This window comes from Myxine glutinosa, chromosome 6, assembly GCF_964187855.1.
Source record: "Myxine glutinosa chromosome 6, kmMyxGlut1.1, whole genome shotgun sequence".
Classification (NCBI taxonomy): domain Eukaryota; kingdom Metazoa; phylum Chordata; class Myxini; order Myxiniformes; family Myxinidae; genus Myxine; species Myxine glutinosa.
The window spans coordinates 101,771,586-101,796,942 of record NC_136266.1 but is presented as its reverse complement, the minus strand read 5'-3'; the positions used below and the strand labels follow the sequence as shown (position 1 = coordinate 101,796,942).

General features: G+C 43.7%; 1 protein-coding gene across 5 annotated transcripts in view; it reads right to left on the bottom strand.

Annotated features, from left to right (window-relative positions):
- ARHGAP21 (Rho GTPase activating protein 21) overlaps positions 1-25,357 on the bottom strand; it is a 176,340-nt gene that overhangs the window by 99,455 nt on the left and 51,528 nt on the right. The gene's annotated exons all lie outside the window — the stretch shown is intronic.

Here is a 25,357-nt window from a genome sequence, read left to right as displayed (position 1 = left end):
TAGGATTGAAGGGAGTGGGGGAGTTTGTTCCAGAGGCGGGAGAAAAGGGGAATGAAAGAGTGAAGGTGAGCAGAGAGCCTAGATTTTGGCAGTTTAACCATAAGAGGATTGCAGGCAGATCTTGTGCGACCTGAAGGAATATTGGGGGGACAGAGCACAGAGAGAGCTGGGGGAGCAAGGCCGGAGAGGAGTCGGTAGAAGACAGAAAGACCACCAACCTGCCTGCGGTGAGTGAGTGAAAGGCCCTCGGAGTTAACTTCATCACAGGAGATTCCAATGATTCTGAAAGCTTTGGTTTCAACAGTGTGAAGCCGAGCTAGGTGTGAGGCAGGAGCACCAGCCCAGAGGGGGGAACAGTATTCCATTGAGCTGCGGATGAAAGCCTTGTATGTGGTGAGGAGCTCAGGTGTGCCAAGGAAGGACTTCGCATGACGGAGGATGCCCAGTCGGCGACGGGCTTTGGAGGCCAGCTTGGAAATGTGGTTTTCCCAAGAAAGATCATGGCAGATAGTGAGACACAAAAGCTTGAGCGACATAACTTCTTGGAGAGGATTGTTGAGAAAGTAGATGGGAGGGTTTTCCAATCGGTCCTTTCGGAGTGACATTGTAAGAGTGTGAGATTTGTCAGGATTGAAAGACATGTTCCACTCGTTTGACCAGTCTGTGATTTTGTCCAGGTCTGCAGAGAGTGAGGAGGCTGCAGACTGCTGATCTGAGGGATGAGGAATGGAGCGGCAAATAGTGGAGTCATCAGCAAAGAGATAGAGAGGATTTTCCAGAGAGTCGGAGAGATCATTGATGAAGACCAGAAATAGCACAGGGCCCAGAACACTACCTTGGGGGACTCCAGCCAGAACAGGAAGGGGAGATGAGAGAAATCCATTCAGGGCCACACGTTGCCTACGACCAGAGAGGAGGTCCGCAAGCCATGAGTGGAGATTTCCATGAATACCATAGGAGGTGAGTTTGGTGAGCAGAGCTGGGTGCCAGACCGTATCGAAGGCACGTGATATGTCAAGTGAGACAGCTCTGATTTCCTGTTTGGCATTGAGGACCTCCATCCATTGTTGAGACAGCAGAAGCAACATGTCCAGAGTGGAATGACCTGGTCTGAATCCAAATTGATGATCAGAGATCAAGCCATTGGAGAAGAGGAAGGATTTGATACCCGAAGCAATGATGGATTCCATGACTTTGCTGATAATTGGAAGCAGGCTGATTGGTCTGTAGTTGCAAGGATCTGTTTTTGCACATTTTTTGTGTAAAGCGGTAATGTTTGCTGATTTCCAAGATGCTGGCAGATGACTTTGAGCAAAAGAGAGGGTGAAAAGAACAGAGAGAGGGTGAGATAGAGCGGCAGAGCAGGATTTTAGAACCCGTGGGCTGATGCCGTCTGGTCCAGTTGCAGAATCAGAGTCGAGGTTTGACAAAAACTTCTCCACCTTGTCAGGAGAGAAGGGCACAGAGTCCAGGAGCAGTTGGGTTCGACTGGGAAAGGTGGGAACAGAGAGAGATGGGTTTGGCACACAGGATTTTGAAGCAAACACAGAGTGAGGCATTCGGCTTTGTCACGTGCGGTGTCAACTGTGTAGCCATTTGAGGTAATGGAGGGGATGGAGGGGGAACAAACACCAGAAACGGATTTGACCAGACGCCACCAGGATTTGGAGGAAGGAGACAGGTTTGAGAGTTCAATCTTGAGTGTGGAGAGATAGTGCTTCCTGGCACTCCTGAGGGAAGACACACACTTGTTCCGAGCTTGGTGGAAGGAACTGAGATTGCCTTCAGTTGGATTTGCCTTCCAAGAGGCAAAGGCAAGTTGTTTACGGGCAACTGCCTCACCACAAGATTCAGTGTATCATGGACGGGAGGAAGGGTAAGACAACTGAAGACGAGATGGGATAAATCTGTGCATGAGAGAGAGCAGTTTGCTTTGGAAGAATTCCCAGGAAGAATTGATGTCAGAGGCAGTAGAGATGGGAGACTAGTCCAGATGATTGATGGCTGCTTGCAGACCGTGCCAGTCAGCCTGAGTGAAATGCCAGACTCGTCGGCGCTGAGGAGGCTCTCTGAGAATGGCCAGAGAGATGTCCACTTTAACAAGCACATGATCAGAAGAACCGATTGGAGCAGAAGAAGAGCAGCAGACATTTGCAGGGAAGTTAGTCATAACCAAGTCCAAAAGAGAAGATACTCCATTGACTGAGATCCGGGTTGGGAAATTGACAGATTGTGTCAGTCCCAATGAGTCGCAGAAGTCCTTTGCTGAGGTGCCATGGCTGGTGAGAGATGAACTCACACCCAGCCAGCTGGCATGATGACAGTTGAAGTCGCCACATATGAGGAAGAAAGAGTTTGGATGAGTTGATAGAAGTTGGTCCATGTTGTCCGACAGCGAAATGTAAATGGAGTCATCACTGTTTGGAGGACGGTACAGAACACATAAGAACAAAAGGTGGGAGCGGAGAGGAAGCCGTAGCCAGAGGTACTCCTGGGGGTGGGGTGGAGAGAGGGCAGTGCAAGGAGAGTGAGGAAGAGAGTTTTTGATAAAGATAGCCACCGCACCACCAGGACGAGGCTCAGGTCTATCATACCGGAGGAGGGAGTAACCAGGAAGAGATATTAAGGAATCAGAGATATCTTGAAGGAGGAAAGTTTCTGTTAAGCAGATCAAGTCTGGATTGTCAGAAGCAACCTGAATGGAGAGATCAATCAGGTTTGAGCGAAGGCCCTGGATGTTTGAAGTCCATACCGTTAAGGAAGAGGGAGGGGGAGCATCGGGTACAGGACAGGGGAGGGGAGGTGTCGGGTAAGATTGGTGAGAGGGGGAGGTAGAGAGAGCTGTTGATAGTGTGTCAGAGATTGCAGAAGAGTTAGGAGAAAGGGAAGGATGAGGACAAAAGGTTTGATGGTGATGGGATGAGGCACAGTGAGGGGTTGTTTGAGGGGGGGGCAGAGGAAAGTAGAAGGTTGGGGGAGGTGGAGGTATGAGATAGAAGGGAGACGAAGTGGGGAGGAGGCAGCTTTGAGAAGGAGGTGGGAGGAGGGAGAATTTGGGAGGGATGGTTGGGGGGGGGGATTTGAAGAGGAGGGGTTGAGGGGGAGTTTTGAATGGGAGAGGCAAGGGGGGAGCTTAGGAGGGGAGGGGCAAGGGGGGAGATTTGGAGGGGAGGGGCAAGGGGGGAGATTTGGAGGGGAGGGGCAAGGGGGGAGATTTGGATGGGAGGGGCAAGGGGGGAGTTTAGAAAGTGGATGATTAATGAAAGATGAACATTTATAACAAATTGGGTTTGTTGTGATTTTCAAGTTAGCGATCCGTTTAAGAACGATGGAGTTGGGGTGGAATGAATGAGAATTTAGAGCATGTAGTGAGAAGGAATTATAAGAAATTGAATATTTTTTTGAAATGGAATGAGTTGAAGAGGAAATTGCAAGGAGCCTTTTAAATGGGAAGAAAAACAGCGTGTTGTAATAAACCACTGAATAAAACACTGAAGGGGAAAGTTTAAACATATTTAAACAGAACCGTGAAAAACAATCTTATATTCACAAAAATACCAACGGGGAGAGGGAGCCTAGAGGGACACCAAAATGCAATTGTGAATAATGACAACTTTGAAAACGTGGAGACCGTGTGGAGCTTCGAAAATCCGTGATGTCGTCTCTCAATCCGTGACGTGAAGATAGTACTTCACGTGGAACCCTATCGAATGCTTTCTCCAGATCAACAAACCCAAGAAACAACTTCTTCCTCTTCTCCATGTACTTCTCCTGCAACTGCCTTAAAATAAAAAGCGAGTGTCGTTCCTCTTCCTGGCATAAATCCAAACTGCATTTCGTCAATCTTCACCTTCTTCCTTAACCTCCTCTCCAACACCCTTTCCAATACCTTCATTCCATGCTCCAATAACTTTATCGCTCGGTACGAGCCACACTCCAGAGGGTCACCTTTCCCCTTGTATAGAGGGACGAGGGTACTCGGTTCCCAATCCACTGGAATGCAGCCTTCTTTCACCACCAGATTGCAGATCTCTGCCATTCTCTTCACACCCCAATTTCCCGCTGCCTTCAACATATCTCCCACAACTCCCGTCGGCCCTCATTCATCTCAATATATCTCAATATAATAAATATCCTAACTCATTCATGATATCAATTATATATTAGAATACGTATTTAGACTTTCTTTGATTACATGAAGAGTTCACAATGCTTTTACTTGATGCCATTTCAGAAAACATTCTCCCACTGATTCGGAGATGGCATGTGCGGAAAGAACGTTATCGAAAGGAAGTGAGGTGGGTTTGCGATATCCACATTTGAGGGTGGAAAAGGAAAAGGAAAAAAAAAAAAAAAAAAAAAAAAAAATATCTTTTACCACCATCAGGGGCTAGCCGGCGCTGCCCTGACGGGGGGATACCCAGCGCTGCCCATTAGAGATACCTGGCACTGCCTGAAGGAGATACCCAGAGCTGTCTGGGTGGGGGCGGGGGGGGGGGGGTCTGGGGGATGATCCGCCGCTGGTCGGCTGGGTGAGCTTTTCCCGACAGATTTCGGGACGTGTTGGACATTGAAAAGCTCTGGAGTTATTGGCCTCATGGTGGTTACCCCTTGCCTGCATGCCTGCGGCAGCAGTGCCTCATCCCACATCTCAATATACACCATATAGCTGCCTTTGGCAGCCTCAAAACGGACGTCAAAGCCAAAATGTGGTAAATTAATACCTTGCCCAGATTCTGAAGTACCTATATCCAAAACTTGGGGCCTCTGGGTGCTCCGGGTCTGCCCCGAAAGAATAACCGACAAACACTTGAAAATATGTATACAGTATAGATAATTGTTTGGCATACATCGACATACAATTGTCCAATAGCAACTTTTTGTGTCAAATAGGCATTTTGTGCAATGGTAAACAGGTCTGCCAACAATTAAATCCAGGTGCCCGTTAATCTTTAAAGACTCAACCACAAAAATCCGACTGCAATTATTTACAAAACAGCTGATGACATAAAAACAAAAATTTTTGTATGTGCTGAGAGTGGGGTAGTGATGTCACAAGTGGACAAAACAAGCAAGGGAATGAATAAACAAGAAAAGAGGAGGGGATGGGAAGAAACACAAGAGAGGAAACAAAAAGGTGTTTTGCCACTGCGCCAATCACATCTCCCATGCCACGGCGGTGCCAAATACAATCACAATCCATGAGTCCTATGTAAATGAAGAATAAACACCTAAAATCACTCTAAAGAGCCAATACGTATATTTTTATAACTAATATTTCGTGCAGCTGAACTGTAACTTCAAAATCACTTGTAAAATAATGTTATAAACAGATTGTGTCATGATTTGTAATGTACAAGCGAAGAACCTGTCCTTGCAATCAAATTGCCAGTAGAGAGGTGTAGGAAGCTCATTCATTGCTTGACTGCAGTTATTTTGTCCAAAGTCTGTGCTACCAAATATTAAGTCGAGGGTGTCAATAATTTTGTCAATGCCATTTCTTTTTATTTTCTGGTTTAAAAGGATATATTAAGTTCTGAATCAAAAACAAAGGTTCCCCAATATTAACAGTGAAATAAAGAATTGTGGAGACCAAATACTTTTGTCAATTTCAACTTATTTTTAGAGAAAATTGTGAGTTATTTGAAAAAAGTGCAAAAAAACAGGGAAATGTCTCATGCCTGTAAAAAAAAGCCATGCACATTATAAAACTCCTATCTTTTATATATCAGCTGGGTCTTTTGTACCACTGAGTGATGTGCCAAGGCAAACGGAAGTGTTGTCAACAAAATCAGGGTCATCTAATGGCATTGTTACATTGGAGGGATAATGGACGTGGGGAAGAATGAGAGCAAGGGGATGACACAAGGGGTGAACAAGATGGATACAGCTGCAAACTCACAATCATTGAAGCAAAAGGAAAAACTGGAAACCCAGAAAGAGGTTGGCTTGGGTAGGGTTAATGGGGGTAGAAAAGATCATGGTTGTGGATGGGGGACGACCTGAGATGGTGGTGAGCAGCATGGAGGGTGCAACACCTGTAAAGGGCTTGAAGGTTGCAAGACCAACTAGAAGGAACAATCAGAGATTTGCAGACCTTGTGAGGACCTGTTTTGTGGTGTTTTTTGTGGTGATTGTGTAGTGTGTAGATGATGCATTGACGACCCAAGTTCATGTTCATACAGTGGACAGACCTTTTCAGTTTTATTGTACAGATTATGTATTTAGACTTTCTTCATTCCAATCGGTTGAATTTTATAGAGGTACGCACGCATTTTATGATACACACATTTTACTGATGTAGACACATTTTTATTATAATTTATGTACTTTATAGACATACTCAGATTCTTATTAACGCATCCTTTATAGACATACAATGTACTTGCATTCTTATAGCATGTACTTTATAGACATGCTTGCTTTGTAATAGCACGTACTCACATTCTAATCGTACACAATCCATTATAATAAAAGAGAGATTGTGTCAGTGTGTCCCTTTTATAACTCCAAAACCATGAAACCAAGTAGCCCGAAACTTTGCATGCATATGAAGGGAACTCCAAAGGAGTGTATGAATGAAAACTGCATTTGGGTAAATTTAAACACCCCTTTTAAAGATCATTAACAGGCTTATTTAATTAAAAGAAAAACAGGCTTCATCCTTGGTCAATACTCTATCCCTCGCAGGGGTCTTAAGCTTTTTCGGCCTGCTGAAAAACACCTTTCCTTGGAACTGGCCGCAACAGTCTCTGCACGATTAAGTGCTCAAAATTAATTTTTTCACTTTCCTAACTCAAATAATCGAATGTCTGATATTCATACCTATGAATCACTGTATACATCACTTATGTAGATGCCAGCTATCGCTTGCCAAGCCAGCTGTTCCTTATCAACCATTTCGTTAAAGTGTTTGCCTGAGTGCTTAATCCACTTGACGAGAGCTCTACTAGCTTCGATGTTTGGCAACAACGGTGTAATTGACGTTTGTTATCTGAGCAGTTGTCGTTTTTGAAAATAAAATACAAATCGACATTCAAGATAATGTTAATGTGATAACACCATTCCATTGGAGTGCATATATATTACATTAGATTTGGTAGAGTATTGGTTGGAGCATCTGCTCTGAATCTGGGAGGTCGACGGTTCGAACTCTGGCCAAGTCAGACCAAAGACTTCAAGAATGGTATGGACGTTCATGCGGGGTTGGCCGGAGGAAGCTTGGACCAAGTCTTTCACTAACCAGCTGGCCAGGCCTGACATTTGACTATCCAGCATTATTCACTAGCCAGCATTTGGAATTTGGGCATGTTGCCGGCGATAGCTCGCCTACGCTTTGCAAAGGACACTATGGGATATTTGACGTCCACCAACTAATGCAGCCAGACGGGACGTCTACAGCCAGACGTCCGCCAACTAATGGAGCCAGATTGATGAATCACACTGCCTATGAAACACTGGAATAACAGATTATACCTGGACAGAGATTTAAACACAGGCTGGACAGCTTCAGGTGAGTGTGGTACATTAAAATCCATGAGGTATAAGGGGGTAAAGCTAGACTCTCAGTAAATGTAAAGCTACAATCTAGATAACCCTCCTCCCTCCCCACCCCACCCCCCTGCACCCACCACCCTCCCTCTCCCCCCCCCCCCCCCCACTCCACTCCACTCCTCCCTTCCCCACTTCCCCTGCCATCCTTGTCCCCTCTCCTCCCCCTCCAATCCTCCCCTCCCCCTTCCACTTCCAAGCCCAATGTGGACTGTAGTATTTCACAAGCTGCGTATGAAGCCCTTGTAGGTAGATAAAGGCTCAGGTGTGCCAAGAAAAGACTGCATGGCAGAGGATGCCGAGTCAGCGGCTGGCCTTGGAGGCCAACTTAGATACAGTATGTGGTTTGTCCAAGAAAGATCATGGCTGATGATGAGGCACAAGTGTTTGAGTGACGGGACTTCTTAAAGAGGATTGGTAGGGAAGTAGATCGGAATCTTCGCCAGACAGCGTTTCGGAGAGACAGTGAATATGTGAGATTTGTCAGGACATAAAGACATGTTGATATTGCTTTAAGAAATTCTACCCTGTATTACGTATCAGGGATTAAAGTAAGCAGCGTCAGTAAGTATTTCCCATGAGGGGATGGGCCTTGTCCAATTTAGAATAGCTATGTTAAGGTTTCCCATCCATTTGTGCCTCTTTGTTGAACCGGGTGTGAAGAAGGAGCGTTATGGAAAGTTTCCCTCCCACCCACAGAGGGAGAAGACTCCTCCCAAATGTGTGTCAGAACATGAGCGATTTTTTTTTTTTAAACTTAGTCTAGATCCGCATGAGAGCTAACACACAGAACATTAATAAAGGCAGCAGGAGACAAGAGGGGGAGAGGGAAGTACAACAGCAGCAGAGAACAGGAACATCAGGAAATCAGTGGAAGAGAGCGGGCTGGGCGGGATACACGGGATAAACAAGGCTGACACGATTGGGGCTTTCAGGAAAGAAAACAGGGGATTTGAAGGAGGTGGGTTTGGTGTCGATTACCGGGGCTAGAAAAGATCAAGGTTTTGGATGGGGGAAGATATGAGATGGTGGTGAAAAGCTGTTTTGAAGACCTGGAGGGAGGAATAGGATTGAAGAGAGTGTGGGAGATTGTTCCAGAGGTGGGAAAAACGAGGAATGAAAGAGTGAAGGTGAGCAGAGAGTCTTGATTTTGGCAGTTTCACCAGAAAAGGGTTGCTGGCAGACCTTCTGCGTCCTGCAGGAATATTTGGGGAACAAAGCACAGACTCTTTTCTTGGGGAACAGAACAGAGAAGGATCGGAACAGAGAGGGGTCGGAACAGAGAGGATTCGGAAAAGAGAGGAGTCGGTTTTTACTTGGGGAACAGTACAGACAGGAGTCGGTGGAAGACAGAAAGACCACGAACCTGCCTGAGGTGAGAGTGAAAGGTCCTCAGAATCAGCTTCATCATGGGAGATACCAATGATTCTAAAAGCTTTGGTTTCTACAGCGTGAAGCCGAGCTAGGTGTGAGGCAGGAGCACCAGCCCAGAGGGGAGAGCAGTACTCCATCAAGCTATGGATGAAAGCTTTGTATGTGGTGAGGAGCTCAGAGGTGCAAAAGGAAGGACTTCGCACGACAGAGGATGCCCAGTTGGTGACTGAATTTGGAGGCCAGCTTGGAAATGTGGCTTTCCAATGAAAGATCATGGCAGATAGTGAGACCCAAAAGCTTGAGTGACAAAACTTCTTCAAGAGGATTGTTAAGAGAGTAGATGGGAGGGTTCTCCAGATGGTCTTTTTGGAGAGACACAGTGAGAGTGTGAGATTTGTCAGGATTGAAAGACATGTTTAACGTGTTTCAAAAATGAATGAATGAATGATCGTTTTAAGGCCATTTTTCCCCGCTAGAGCGGGGGTGAGCCTTGCGGGCCCCATGACAATCATGGCTCCCTGTTTGAGGCAATGTTTTTATGGCCGGATGCCCTTCCTGACGCCAACCCTTAGTCGCCTCTTACGATGCACAGGGATACGGTGTACCTATTCCAAGTTTGGGTACACACCAGGATCATTCATCCCAGCAAGCTGGTACTCAATTTGCCGACCTCGGAAGGATGACAGGCTGAGTCAACCCCCCTGGCATCAATTCAGCGATCGACCGGGATTTGAACTCAGGATCCTAGGATCCCAAGCCAGTACCCTCACCGCTAAGCCAACACCGTTCACCAGCTTGTAATTTTATCCAAGTCTGTAGAGAGAGAAGAGGCTGCTGCCTGCCGATCTGAGGGATGAGAGATGGAGCGGCAGAGGGTGGAGTCATCAGCAAAGAACGCGATACCCTTTGCAGGTACTTAAATTTTATTTCAATTTTAACAAAACAATGACTTTAACAATCGGTAAATAATTATCTGAAAGTTTAGTGTGATTGAAGTAGTCCAGAAGCATTCCCAACCATTACCCTTATACAACACCTCATTAAACCTTTGTTTTTAGGTCATCTCATCTTGATCTCCAAGAGATGACCTGATAAAATGGGTCAGGATGTCTGGACTGTCCGTTCGGTCCTTATTAACTTTTTGCTATTGTTGCTACTCCTCCATTATCACCTGGATGATTGTTCTGAAACTTGACACGTGAATACAAGACAGTAGCCTGCACAATTGCTCGGACTTCAATTTTTCGATTTCGTCTCATGGGGGCTTCCTGAGGGGGGGGGGCAGGGGAGGGGTGTTATTTCCTGAAACTTCAGATCCATATTTGTCCCTTATTTACCAACTGATTGTTCTGAAACCTGATACAGCCCTTCTACTTGATTGTCCACAGTATCGCTCAAGTCTGAAATTTTTCGATTTCGGATCAAGGTGGCTCCCAGGGGTACAGCAGGGCTCCCAGAGGGATTCCCCCAAATCAGCATAGGTCTCAACTACAAACCTCAAGAGATGCCGTCAACCCACTCAGGGCTATTTATCAATGTTGTTTGACTGCCAGGCAGGCACAAAGAGAAAAACAAATCTTACTCCTCTCTGCGCATGTGTGATCGGGTAGAATTCAGAGCTAGTGCACTGTAAAATGAAAGACTCGTCTTCCTACTCATGTTCCGATTAGTGTTTAAAATATAACCATCAATTTAAATAAGTTGTTCCTCCATCATAAACTGATAAGACAGACAGACGGACCGACATCAGCCAATTGCTTAACCAGATTTTCGCTTCGCGTGTGTGGGGTAAATATCCCCCAAAAAGCTCATTAACTTAAAGGAGCCCAATAAGATCAAAACTGCTATCTACTTCAATACATTGAACATGCTAATACAGTTTGAGAGCACAATATAAAAGTGTGTACGAAAACAACTTCCATGTCAATTGTTTCATTTGGGAGGAAAGGGGTAGGGGGCTTGACTAAGGTGTTGGTGAATAATTCCGATTTGAAGGTCCCCAATAATAAAAACGATGAAAATATCAGCTCTTAAATCAAACAGCTTTTACACAAAGAGGCAGTTATGGGGACGTTGCTGCAATTGCCGATGACACAAGAATACATAAATAATACGGGACTTTTGCCAATTTATCATGCAGCAAAACATGAAGCTCATATGCTTAGGAATGTGGCAAATACCACAGGATGGTAACAAGTACATGCAGTCAAGCTCTGCCACATTAAAAGCATGACTAATTGAGCTGCAAATTTGCCCATAAAAGGAAAAGACTAACACCCCAGGGGACTCAGCATGCAATATGTGGGTGGCATTAACATAAAGAGAAAAAGTGATGGGATGTAAGGAACATGTGCCAAAACAAAAGTAATTAAGTGGGCCTGCACTTGTAAAACCTTGTTTGCAAATTTTCAGGATAGGGTGCATTGTTTCTTGTGTGGAAGGTCACTAGAAGGAGACTCTCAAACAGCCAAGAAAAGCATGTATCATATGTTCTGTATAGAGGAGGGTGCATGGTGAAAGTTGCAATCTTGCATGGTTTGCCACTCCAGAAAAAAACGATGTTTGAGAGCTACTCCACATATATATATATACATACATATATATATACATATATATATATACATACATATATATATACATATATATATATATATACATATATATATATATATATATACATATATATATATATATATATATATATACATATATATATATATATATATACATATATATATAATCGTTAGATTAAATAAGACGCGGACGTAGCTTCAGGACGTCGATCTTTAATTCGCCGATCGACGTTAATTTTCGACGATCGACTTTAATTCGACAATTAAAGATCGACGTCCTGAAGCTACGTCCGCGTCTTATTTAATCTAACGATTATATATTCAATACAAATGAGACGCCCTGCTCGTACTTTGGAGTTTCTACTATTTCTTACAGTTATACATATATATATATATATATATATATATATAAAATTATATATATATATATATATATATATATATATATATATATATATATATACAGTGAAACCTTGACTTACGAGTGCACCAACTTACGAGTTTTCCGAGATACGAGCCGTCGCTCGGGGCGGTTTATTGCTTTGAGATGCGAGCCGAGATCTGAGTTACGAGCTTACGCCACCCGCCACCAGGTGGGTTCCGGTCACGTGGTTATCTTGCCGTGCAAGCATCTCTGCCGTATATCGCTGCTGTTTTGTTTTCGCATTTTGGTTATTTTGGAGCTGACGCCACCCGCCACCAGGTGGGTTCGGGTCACGTGGTTATCTTGCCGTGCAAGCATTTCTGCCGTATATCGTTGCTGCTTTGTTTTCGCATGTTGGTTATTTTGGAGCTGACGCCACCCGCCACCAGGTGGGTTCCGGTCACGTGGTTATCTTGCCGTGCAAGCATTTCTGCCGTATATCGCTGCTGCTTTGTTTTCGCATGTTGGTTATTTTGGAGCTTACGCCACCCGCCACCAGGTGGGTTCCGGTCACGTGGTTATCTTGCCGTGCAAGCATCTCTGCCGTATATCGCTGCTGCTTTGTTTTCGCATTTTGGTTATTTTGGAAAATTTCTTAGTTTTAACCATGGGTCCTGAGAAATTGAGTGCCAAGGGCAGTACTGAGAAGAAGAAGAGGATGATGTGCTTGGATATAAAACACGCAATCGTCGAAAAACATGAGCGAGGTGTGCGTGTTGTCGACTTGGCGAGGCAGTACGATCGTAGCAGTACGATCGAAACATTTTGAAAGGGAGGAAGAAACAAACCTCGTTGGACAGGTTTTTATAGAAACGCCCTGCAAGTGAAAGCGAGGAAAGTGTGGCGAAAAAGGCAAAAGTCATCTCCTCCACCTCCGCCAGCATCTTCGTCTGATCTTCAAGGTAAATACACTTAATAAAACCAGTTTATTTCTTTACATTGTGGCGGACACGGAAGCTCACTGGCGTGGTGACATCATTCCGCGCACCAAGTGGGCGGGGGCCACGCCGAGGGGTAGGCGTGGCCTCAGGATATACACCGGGCGCGCAGCCCGGAGCGCGCCAGTGTTACAGTGAGCTCTTGAATAAAGACTCTTACAAATTACCGCTGTCCGCTTCCTCCTTGTTTACAAGCAGCGCGCGTAACGCCGCTTATTACGTACAGTATATACGAGGTCGTGCTTGTTTATACATTATTTGTTATTTATAAAGTACATTTTTCTTATTTAAAAACACGTAACAAAAAAAATTGGTGTGGTTTTTTGGGGGCTGGAACGGATTAATAGCATTTCAATGCATTTTAATGGGGAAATTTGATTTGAGAAACGAGCAATTTGAGTTACGAGCTCGGTCACAGAACGAATTAAACTCGTAAGTCAAGGTTTCACTGTATATATATATATATATATATATATATATATATATATATATATATATATATATACTATATATATACACTATATATATTATATACACTATATATACTGTATAACTATATATATACAGTGGAACCTTGACTTACGAGTTTAATTCGTTCTGTGACCGAGCTCGTAACTCAAATTGCTCGTTTCTCAAATCAAATTTCCCCATTAAAATGCATTGAAATGCTATTAATCCGTTCCAGCCCGCCAAAAACCACACCAATTTTTTTTTAAATATACAGTATATATAAAAATATCTCGCGCTTTATATTTCACCTGTATGCAGCATACAAGTTGGCAGGATGGCCTGGACTGGAGGTACGCACACTTGACTCTAAACTGTCCAGCCTGGGTTTGAATCCCGACCCAGCTATAACCTGTCATGGGTGAATCACAGGCAGGGTGATTCATCAATGTGTGTACCGCTAAACTGGGCGCCCCGTTTGCGTCCCATTAGTTGTTGGATGTTAAGGATCTCACCGTGTTTTCCACAAAGAGAAGGCGAGCTATCGCCGGCACTCTGAACAAGTTGTGGCCTGGCATGCTCTTCTCCTCTGCCGTTATATACGTCCTCCTCGGCATCTTTTTCCAGAAGAGCCCTGTCTCGTCACAGTTGAAGATTTGCTGGGGGATGTATCGTTCGGCTTCTATCAGTTCGGCAAAAGTTATAATAAAATATTCAGCTGCCTTCACATCCGCCTCACCAAGTCGACAACACGCACACCTCGCTCATGTTTTTCGACGATTGCGTGTTTTATATCCAAGCACATCATCCTCTTCTTCTTCTCAGTTATAATAAAATCTTCAGCTGCCTTCACATCCGCCTCACCAAGTCGACAACACGCACACCTCGCTCATGTTTTTCGACGATTGCGTGTTTTATATCCAAGCACATCATCCTCTTCTTCTTCTCAGTACCGTGTTTTCCACAAAGAGAAGGCGAGCTATCGCCGGCACTCTGAACAAGTTGTGGCCTGGCATGCTCTTCTCCTCTGCCGTTATATACGTCCTCCTCGGCATCTTTTTCCAGAAGAGCCCTGTCTCGTCACAGTTGAAGATTTGATGGGGGATGTATCGTTCGGCTTCTATCAGTTCGGCAAAAGTTATAATAAAATCTTCAGCTGCCTTCACATCCGCCTCACCAAGTCGACAACACGCACACCTCGCTCATGTTGTTCGACGATTGCGTGTTTTATAGCCAAGCTCATCATCCGCTTCTTCTTCTCAGCACTGCACTTGGCACTCACTTTCTTAGGCCCCATGGTTAAAACTAAGAAATTTTCCAAAATAACCAAAATGCGAAAACAAAAATGCAGCGATATACGTCAGAGATACTGTACTTGCACGGCAAGATAACCACGTGACCAGAACCCACCTGGTGGCGTAAACTCAAAATAACCAACATGCGAAAACAAAAATGCAGCGATATACGTCAGAGATACTGTACTTGCACGGCAAGATAACCACGTGACCAGAACCCACCTGGTGGCGTAAACTCAAAATAACCAACATGCGAAAACAAAAATGCAGCGATAAACGTCAGAGATACTGTACTTGCACGGCAAGATAACCACGTGACCGGGTGGCGAAAGCTCGTAACTCAGATCTCGGCTCGCATCTCAAAGCAATAAACCGCCCGAGCGACGGCTCGTATCTCGAAAAACTCGTAAGTTGGGGCACTCGTAAGTCAAGGTTCCACTGTATATATATATATATATATATATATATATATATATATATATATATATATATATATATATATATATATATATATATATATATATATATATATATATATATATATATATATATATACATATATATATATATATATATATATATATATATATATATATATATATATATATATATATATATATATATATATATATATATATATATATATATATATATATTGTTACGGTTCGCGGTTAAGGATGTTGTTTGCCGAGCGAAGGCACCGCGACCTAACAGTTTTCCCCGATTCACCCAGACGTTGGCCGTATCGCGCCACAGCTACTCAATATGGAAAACTCTAAAGCGACCGAATGGAAAGAGGAAGAAGAAGAAGACGTACTGAGGAATAACAGGTTTTATTAATTATTTTCACAAGCCAAAGCAAAGAGAGCAGTTGGTTATATACAGAAAATGGAAGGAGCAGGCACACAGTGAAATCTTTAGCTTACCTATACAAGCTTAATTAATAAACCCCAGGACAACGTTAAAGACAGACGGACGATCACACTTACATGGGGAAATGCAGGCAGGAAGGAATGGCTTGGAGATGGGTGGCTTTTAGAGGCAAGGAAGGTTCAGCGGGTACTGGGCACGGTCGGCCCAGAAGGCACCGCCGTCAAGAAGCCGAGCTTGGGTCCCAAACTGCGCGGGCGAAGTTCCTTTCTCTGTACTGCTGCCTCGTGCGCTCCTTGCGTTGCCCCAGTCCGCTTTTCCTGCAGCGCGGCACGTCTCACGGCGGCTCGGTCACACCTGCTCGTCTCCAGCGCATCTCCTGGACCCATCTCCGTCAAAGCTCATCTCGTCTCTCTCGGGAGCGTCCCGCGGCGGGTTATATAGGCCCCGCCCTTCACCCTTTTCGAACCTTCCCCAAACGTTCTCTCTCCGCCCTCTCAAGCCAAACCCCTCGTTCTGGGTTGGATGAGCAGGGCTGACTTACTCCTCCCCTCTATGACGAGGTGGAGACCCGCCTTTCTTCTTCGGCGTTACCTCGTGCGTAATGGAGTCAAATGCAGCACAGTGGACGGCAGATGGAAATGCAGCAAAGTGCCTAAAGAGGCAATTGCAGCAAAGTGGCGAACCTGGCACTTGGAAGCTGCCATGGGGCGTCAGAGGGCCTACTCTTATTTAATTCGGTGCAATGAAGAGTCAAACTAGCGGGAAACACATCCTTAGCCTACACAGAGAATAAGGGACTAACTATTTAAAAGGATATATCGTGTCCTGTGTGTAGGTTTATGGAATTAACTAAGAGGACGAGCTGCGACCATTCTTTACATTACGAGGGTCAGTTACACACAACAAAACCATACTTTTCACATTCGTTACACTTTTTCAAAATTGTTACACTTCTCAAATCCGTTACACTTCTCAAATTCGTTACAATATATATATATATATATATATATATATATATATACTGTATATATATATATATATATATATATATATATATATATATATATATATATACATATATATATATATATATATATATATATATATATATATGTATATATATATATATATATATATATATACGCAGTACCGGTCAAAAGTTTTAAAACACCTCAATTTTTCCAGTTTTTATTGGAATTAACGCAGTTTAATGTCTCAATGTACTCTGAAATTAAGCATAGAACAAATAAACAATTGGAGATAAAAAAGAAATCATAGAATAATTTTGTTCAACAAAATTTAATTTAAATTTTTGACGAAGCAAAGTAGCCACCTTTTGCAGATATAACCGCCGAACACACTCGTGGCATTCTTTCTACAATGGAAATCAAATATTGTTCCGGAAGTTCTTCCCAACACTGTTGCAGAATTTCCCACAAATGTGTTGCACTTGTAGGTTGCTTTGCTTTCACCCTTCTGTCCAGTTCATCCCAAACCAGCTCGATGGGGTTTAAGTCTGGAGACTGTGCTGGCCATTCCATGATTTGAAGCCTACCGTCTTATTCTTTTCCTCAAAGGGAGTTTTGACATAGCCTGGAGGTGTGTTTAGGGTCATTATCTTGCTGTAGGATGAACCTCTGATCAACTAGGCGTATACCAGGGGGTATTGCATGGTGCTGCAAAATGCTGCGGTAGCTCTTTTGGTTCAGGGTGCCAGTCACTCTGTGCAAGTCGCCGACTCTGGATCCAGCAAGCCAGACTATCACGCTTCCTCCTCCATGATTGACAGTTGGTGTCACACACTGAGGAACCATCCTTTCACCGACTCAACGGCGTACAAAAACCCGGCGTGATGAGCCAACGATTTCAAATTTTGATTCATCGGTCCATAAGACCTTCTTTCAGTCTTCAGTAGTCCACTGGCGGTGCTTCATGGCCCAGGCAAACCTCTTTTTCTTATTTTGCCATCTTAGCAATGGCTTTCTTACTGCCACTCGACCTGTCAAACCTGCAGCTCGAAGTCTTCTCTTCACAGTTGAAACTGAGACTTGCTTACTTCGACCAGTGTTAAGCTGTGCTGGAAGCTGGTATCCGGTGAGCCGCCTATCACGCAAGCTGCTGACTCTCAGAAACTTGTCTTCTGATTCTGTTGTGGCTTTGGGTCTGCCAGACCTCTTCTTGTCAGAGTTTCCTCCAGTTTCTAAGTGCCTTTTGATGGTGTAGGAAACTGTACTCACTGACACCTTGGCTTTCTTTGCAATTTCTCTAAAGGAAAGACCTACAATATGTCAAAACTACCTAAAATATATGGTGGAAAATTTTGATGGAGAGAAATTTGCAAGATTGATGTTAGCTTTGCTCTTCTCCTTCCTCCTCCTCTTATTAGATATTTATGTTGTCACACTGACGTCAGTGCAGTCAGTGCCTGCTACCTTCAATCATTTAGCTCTCTACCATTAGCCTTAACTTTGTATTGTGTGGAAGTGTGACTGTGTCAGAATGAGACAGTGAGTGAAGGTGTTGTAATGAAGACATCATTGATGGTGAGGATGATAATGCCATTGTTAGTGATAAATGCACATAAATAATCAAATAACATTAGTCATAGCCAATAGAGGAAATAAACTTAGGACAAGACAAAGGATGACAAAAAGAACAAGAAAGAGCAATGAGAGATTGCAGATCCTCGCCAGGACGTGCGTTTAGTGGTTTTTAAGGCTTTTGTGTTAAAACAAATATGGCGGGCAAACCACGTGACCGATGACATCAATATTTTTTTCTCCACCAATTTATCCCGAGATGATGCTCAAGAAATGTCATCTTGAACAGATGAAGTTTTGCACTTGTCGAATTATGACGTCATAATGGAGGCACCTATGACATCATCATTGACGTATTTTATTCCCCATGGAGAGTTCTTTACAATGAGCCATGTGTCAATTTTTTCTATGCAGTGCTTTCAGAGATATGGAGGTGCAATATTTTTCGGTTTTTCAAAGATGGCACCCATACCACATGACCTATGACTTCATAATTATCATTAAAAAATTCTATAGGAGGAGGTGCTCCGATGGTGAACATTTCAGACCAACGGTTGCAGAGAAAATCATATTTCTTCTGTGCGGACAGACAGACAGACAGACAAACAAACAGACAGACAAACAAACAGACAGACAGACAGACAAACAGATAGACAGACAGACAAACAGACTCAAATGCAATACCCTCTCCTCTGGTGAGGGTAAAGATAGAGGATGACAAGCGTTATGCCTAGGTCCCCCGTCGGTGAAGTGATGTGAGTTGACAAAGTGGAAGATGCAGAAAACATGCTATGATATGATATTTCGCTCACAAGGTTCAGACATACATGGAGGTGGCCATCTTGGATTTTGACGTGGCGACCCAATTTTCAATGGCGTTCTTCCTCATGCCTAAATACACCCACACACCAGATTAGAAGTTGGTACTTCGCTTATTTTTCAAGATATTCCGCTCACAACGTTCAGACATACATGGCGGCGGCCATCTTCGATTTTGACGTGGCGACCCTATTTTCAATAGCCTTCTTCCTTGTGCCTAGATACACCCAAACACCAGATCAGAAGTTGGTACTTTGCTTATTTTTCAAGATATTTCACTCACAAAGTTCAGACATATATATGGTGGCGGCCATCTTGGATTTTGACATGGCGACCCAATTTACAATAGCGTTCTTCATTATGCCTAGATACACCCACACACCAAATTAGAAGTTGGTACTTCGCTTATTTTTCAAGATATTTCACTCACAAGGTTCAGACATACATGGCGGCGGCCATCTTGGATTTTGACGTGGCGACCCAATTTTAAACAGCCTTCTTGCTTATGCCGAGATCCACCCACACACCAAATTAGAAGTTGGTATTTCGCTTATTTTTCAAGATATTCATCTCACAAGGTTCAGACATACATGGCGGTGGCCATCTTGGATTTTGATGTGGCAACCCAATTTTCAATAGCGTTCTTCCTTATGCCTAGATACACCCACACACCAGATTAGAAGTTGGTACTTCGCTTATTTTTCAAGATATTCATCTCACAAGGTTCAGACATACATGGCATCAGACATACATGGCGGCGGCCATATTGGATTTTGACGTGGGTTGCACCCACACACCAAATTTGAATGCGGTCCTTCGCTTACGCACGCACGCACGCCCGCAAACACGCACGCCTGCACGAACACACGCACGCACGGACGGACGGACGGACGGACACACGGACGGAGGGGAAAGCCATAGTCCCCCTTTCACTACGCTGTGCGACGGGGGACAAAAAGCGGGGAGAGCAACTAGGGGTGGGGGGACAGGTGTGGTGACCCAGCAAACACTTTAAAAGTATAGATGGTTTAAAAACAACAAAAAGTTGATTATTATAACCCAACTTGTATTTTTGCACAATTTCCTGCCACCTCATCGCCAAAATATACTCTCATTTAAAATCATTGAAACACAGCACTCTGCAAATCCTCACTCATAGAATATGACAACGAAAGTTGATAACGCAGACACAGATTACCAAAACGCACATAAATTCTTTAACACACTTATCAGCATTTGATGCAATGCAGTACAGGGCCGCTGTAGTAGCAGAAAATTATTAGCAAGTTTATCAACATTTTATGTTTCAAAATGATGGGAATTTTGCAGCATGATCAAAAGTTTGAATAGTATTGTTGCGGATATGGGATTTGGCCTCCATCCATATCCGCTTGTAAATATTCCCCTATTTCCCCAATACTCCCCAACTATCCCCAATCCCCCATTCCCTAGTCCCATTTTCTGTAAACAACACTCTGTAGAACCGACCTTCCCCTATTTCCCCCCTTAAATGTCGTGCCCAGGTTCACCGCATCTCATGTAAGACAACTATAGGACATCCTGCTAGTTATTCTTAGTCTATGTCAGTTAAGGACTCGTTTCCATTAATTCTGACTCTTCGTTGCACCAGAATGTGATTGTATGGCACCATTAGTAAGTTTAGGACCTCCCAATACCTCCCCGCATCTCTTCCTCATGGAACAACAACACCAACAACAACAACAGCGGCGGCGGCGCGGCGAGTGTGCGTCCTCACTCCGGCTTGGTTAGCCGCCATTGAACATGTGCTCCGACGGGGTTACCACGCAGGGGCTCACTGTCAGCTCCTCGTCAAGGGCGGAGCCCGGTAACCCCCCGCACCCAATAAGAAGCGGCGGACCGATTCCATCTGGGGCGGAGCTAACGAGCCGAGGGCGTGTCACTCCCCGCTGGACATGCGCAGGAAGAGGGAGGTGACGTGAGATGCGCCTCAGCTTGGAGAAGAAAGGACGCCACCTCCTAGCGCTGAGAAATACCTCCCCGCCTCTCTGGACCGGACCGGGTCGATTCTGCCCCTGAGCCAAGGTGCACCTTGAGCTATCGACTGCCTGCCCTCCCCTGCCATCAATCCCCGTGTAAGTCAGTCTTGTCCCGTTTGTCTGTGGTCTGTCGGGAATTAAGATAAGACTGTGTCTAAGTGCCCATCTTGCTGTGCTTTACCTCTTGCCGTGTAATCTAACCGTTCTGCATAACCAATATTATATCCTCCTCCGGAGGTCTTGAGAACTGTACCCCTTGTGTCGTTGCCTTAATCCCAGCCGTTGTGTCCTTTCCTTCATTGATTTAGCATAGCGCGATTCGGCCAACGTTCGAGTGTAATCGGGTAACTTGTGCGAACACGGCGGCCATTCCGCTCGGTCAAGCAACATCTAAGTCGTGTCCGTAACAGTATTGTTACATGCACAGGGAAGATTGGGGAAGTTAGGCAGGGGCAGTGGGGTGGGGTGACTGCGGTTTACAAATGCTATGCAAAACGCCACTGAGTTTGTGCCATCAGCTCTGCCTTGATGTGGTGGGGCTTTGAAATCCTATGCAACAGGCCACAGGCCAATCAATCAGTCAGACCCACAAGGAGTCTAATAGGCTTGTGTCTTCCAGTCTACCCCCACTCCTTTTTACCTGCGAGATGTCGCAGGCATACAAGAGCTCCGCATGGTTATTGTTGCTGTTGTGGTTCTTGTTGGGTCAGACAGCTGCCAGACCCCACCCACACTTGTCACTTGATTCCACTCGGCATGGCATTCAGCCAAAATAATATGGCCACCATCTTGGTTTTCTGGTGGGCCTAAGACATCAGGCCTGTGGGCCTCTGCTGATTATACACTGCCTGAGTTTGTTACGTCAGATTTCCATTGGCTTTACTTGGGTCGAGTGTTACACATGGGGAGGGACCCCAAAAAATCTCATCATATGCCAAATAAAAATTACCAGTAAGGCTTAATCAGTCAAGCCTGTCGGAAAGCCCATCCCTAAAAAAAATAGTGTTACATAATTTTGGAATGGACCCATATTGGGGTTAAACAATCCATGACCATGTGACAAATCAGCTCGTTCTGATATAACCGTGGGGCTGTCATGGATGAGAGGTATCGACTTAATCTTTTAACAACGCATTAAATGTGTGTTTCCCAATCGGCCCATTACCGGATTTTGTAGCAGGTTGTGAACACAGTTGTGATAATTCTTGTTATGATTATAACCCCTTTCCTCACCCAATCCACCGAGCTCCATTGATCCTGACTGGGCCGGCACGGAATTGGCGGGGATTACGTCACACGAAGTGTGGACACATAGTGGCAAGAGAAACTCCCAACGGAGCACAGAAAGTGACGCCAGAGAAGAGAGAGAACAGCGAAGAGAGAGAAGTGCGTTGGATATGAACAATATGAGAGACAAAGAAAGAGGAAGAGCGAGAGCCATTTTACCATCAAGAAATGCAAGCTGCATTCCCACACTATTCTACTGCTGCCCTGGGCCACTGTCATATTTATTATTAGCTTGCAGCACCTTTGCTACCAACTAGCACAAACAGACAGAGACACCCCTGTTACCTTACATTATTTTCTTCTGCACTGGCTTAAGGTTCATTTATTAATTTGCGAACCTTATCCACCCTGACCCGTCCCATGTTGTTGCCAGGATTGAGGTCATAGATTACAGTTAAGAGTACGTATTCTGTATTATCTTGTTAGGGCCCCATCACAATTTGCGCCCTCGTGTCAAATATAGTTGCCCCTCTTGGGAAAAAATGCCAGGGGCATAGAAAAGGCCCCTATATACAAGGGTATGTTCCATGTGGCAAACGATATAAAAGAAGGGGCATTCCATAGCTTGTAGAAAATGTCGAACAATAGAAAATAAGGGACATTCAAAAAATCTCATGTGCATGCTGGACTACCCTTGTGTTCTTAGGAGGAACCAAGTCATGTTCTAGAAAAGTTCATATAAAGGGGTGCCAATTTGATTCATACACCTGTATGAAGAAGTAAATGTATTTTATTTACCAGGTGTAGGGCGCCCCTTTATATGAACTTTTCTAGAGCATTGCCAAGTGTCATTCTAGGTAATTATTAAACTATTCATTATGTCAATAGTGTGGGATGTCGTCTCTCTTTTCAATATGTTAGAACAGTAGGCAGCCATTGGGAAAGTGCAGGAATATACTTCAAAATTCGGCCAATGACCGTTTGTCTATCCAATAACACGCCCCATGAGTACAGGGCGGGTAAACAAAATTTTGTACACTAATGCATGCAACAATAACATATTAATAAAATAATATAAAGCCAATTACAACAATTATTGATAATTCAACATGTTTTAGACAAGTAAAACCAGATAGAAGGAAAAGCAATTTCAATATGGCCCCTCAAATTGCCATGTAAAGCTACATTTGTGAAGTATACAAAATCTCAACTTGAGAATTCATATAACTCTCCATGTTGACAAAGCAATGCTAAAGCCAGATGGCTAAAATTGAGCATTCAAATAAAACCACACTGTTGCATTTGGAAATTACATTGACAACATATACAGGATAACAAACACACAAGCAAACTTACCATCTGTTTATTGCAGATAAAATTTTGCCCCCTCCATATACCACATAAATATTGCTTTTCTCCCTTCCATTTACTCATCCTTCTCTACTCTGACAACTACTACTATACTCTCTTTCCTGTATTCCTTTTTTTCCCCAAATACATTTCCCTTCCCTTCTTCTTCCATTAAAGTGTAGAGACCTCCAAGGAGTATTATTACCTTCACTTACCAATTTCAATATTTTCGATTCAGACAACAAACCTCTCCTCTGCCCCATGCATACATAAGAAAGAGCAATCAGAGATTGCAGGCCCTCGCCCGGACGTGTTTTCAGTTTTTTTTAAAGGCTTTTGTGTTAAAACAAATTTGGTGGCCGAACCACATGACCGGTGACGTCATCATTATTTGTTTTCTAAACTAATTTATTCCTTGATGATGCTCAAGAAATTTCATCTTTATCGGATGAAGTTTTGTACTTGTCGAATTATGACGTCATAGTGGAGGCACCTATGACATCACCATTAACATATTTTATTCCCCATGGAGAGTTCTTTACAATGAGCCATGTCTCAATATTTTCTATTCAGCACTTTCGGAGATATAGAGGTGCAAAGTTTTTCCGTTTTTCCAAGATGGCGGCCGAACCACGTGACCGATGACATCATTTTTTTTTTTCCTCCACCAGTTTATGCCGACATGGCACTCGAGAAATTGCATCTTGATTGGATGAAGTTTTGTACTTGTCAAATTATTGAATTATGACGTCATAATGGAGGCCTTGGGCCGAGAGTGTTACAATTGAGCACAGTCTATTCCAAGGCAAGACAAATATGTGTGTAAAGTTTGGCGATTCTATGTGCAACGGTGTAGACGTAGTACTGCGAAAAAACAGACAAACAGACAAACAGATGAAAAATCGATCAGAGACCGAGGACTTGCCGGAATGTTCTTCTTCTTTTTAAAAAATCGGCCATGTTGGACAAATATGGTGGCCGAACCACGTGACCGATGACGTCATCATTATTTGTTTTCTAAACTAATTTATTCCTAGATTATGCTCAATAAATTTCATCTTGATCAGGTGAAGTTTTGTACTTGTCGAATTATGATGTCATAATGGAGGCACCTATGACATCATCATTAACAAATTTTATTCCCCATGGAGAGTTCTTTACAATGAGCCATGTCTCAATTTTTTCTATTCAGCACTTTCGGAGATATAGAGGTGCAAAGTTTTTCGGTTTTTCCAAGATGGCGGCCGAACCACGTGACCGATGACGTCATGCCATTGGCATTACACCGGGAAGAGATGTGACACTGCTGCTGTTTGAATCCTTCACAGTTTGGCGATTATACGTGCAACGATGCAGACGTAGTACTGCGAACAAACAGACAGACAAACAGACAGACAAACAGACAAACCAACCAATCAAGATTCCGGCAAGTAACACACAGACAAACAGACAGACAGAACCACAAACGCAACCGACCAATATACTTGAAAAATCTTCGATTTTGCAAGTAACAAACAAGAAGACGTTATGCGGAGCACAATACTTGCAAAATCCGCTCCCCCCTCCCCCCACCCACACCCACCCCCCAAGAAAAAAAATTCCATCGATACAGCAAATTGTCCATTCCATGAAGATTAAAATTTATAATCTCGATCAAAGCTCGGGTCAGTGACAAGATAATAAGTGACTATTTTTCAGATGAAAAATGATGATTTTAGAAGTTTGACCTTGAGCTGACCTTTGACCTTTTGACCTCAAAAATCGTTCATTTCCCAATTTAGTGACAATATACAAATGCTATTCAATTTTCAAGTAAATCAGTTGAGAATTGACGGCTTTTTACATGAAAATTCATGATTTTGGAAATTTGACCTTGAGTTGACCTTTGACCTTTTGTCCTAAAAAATAGTCGGTTTCCCAATTGAGTG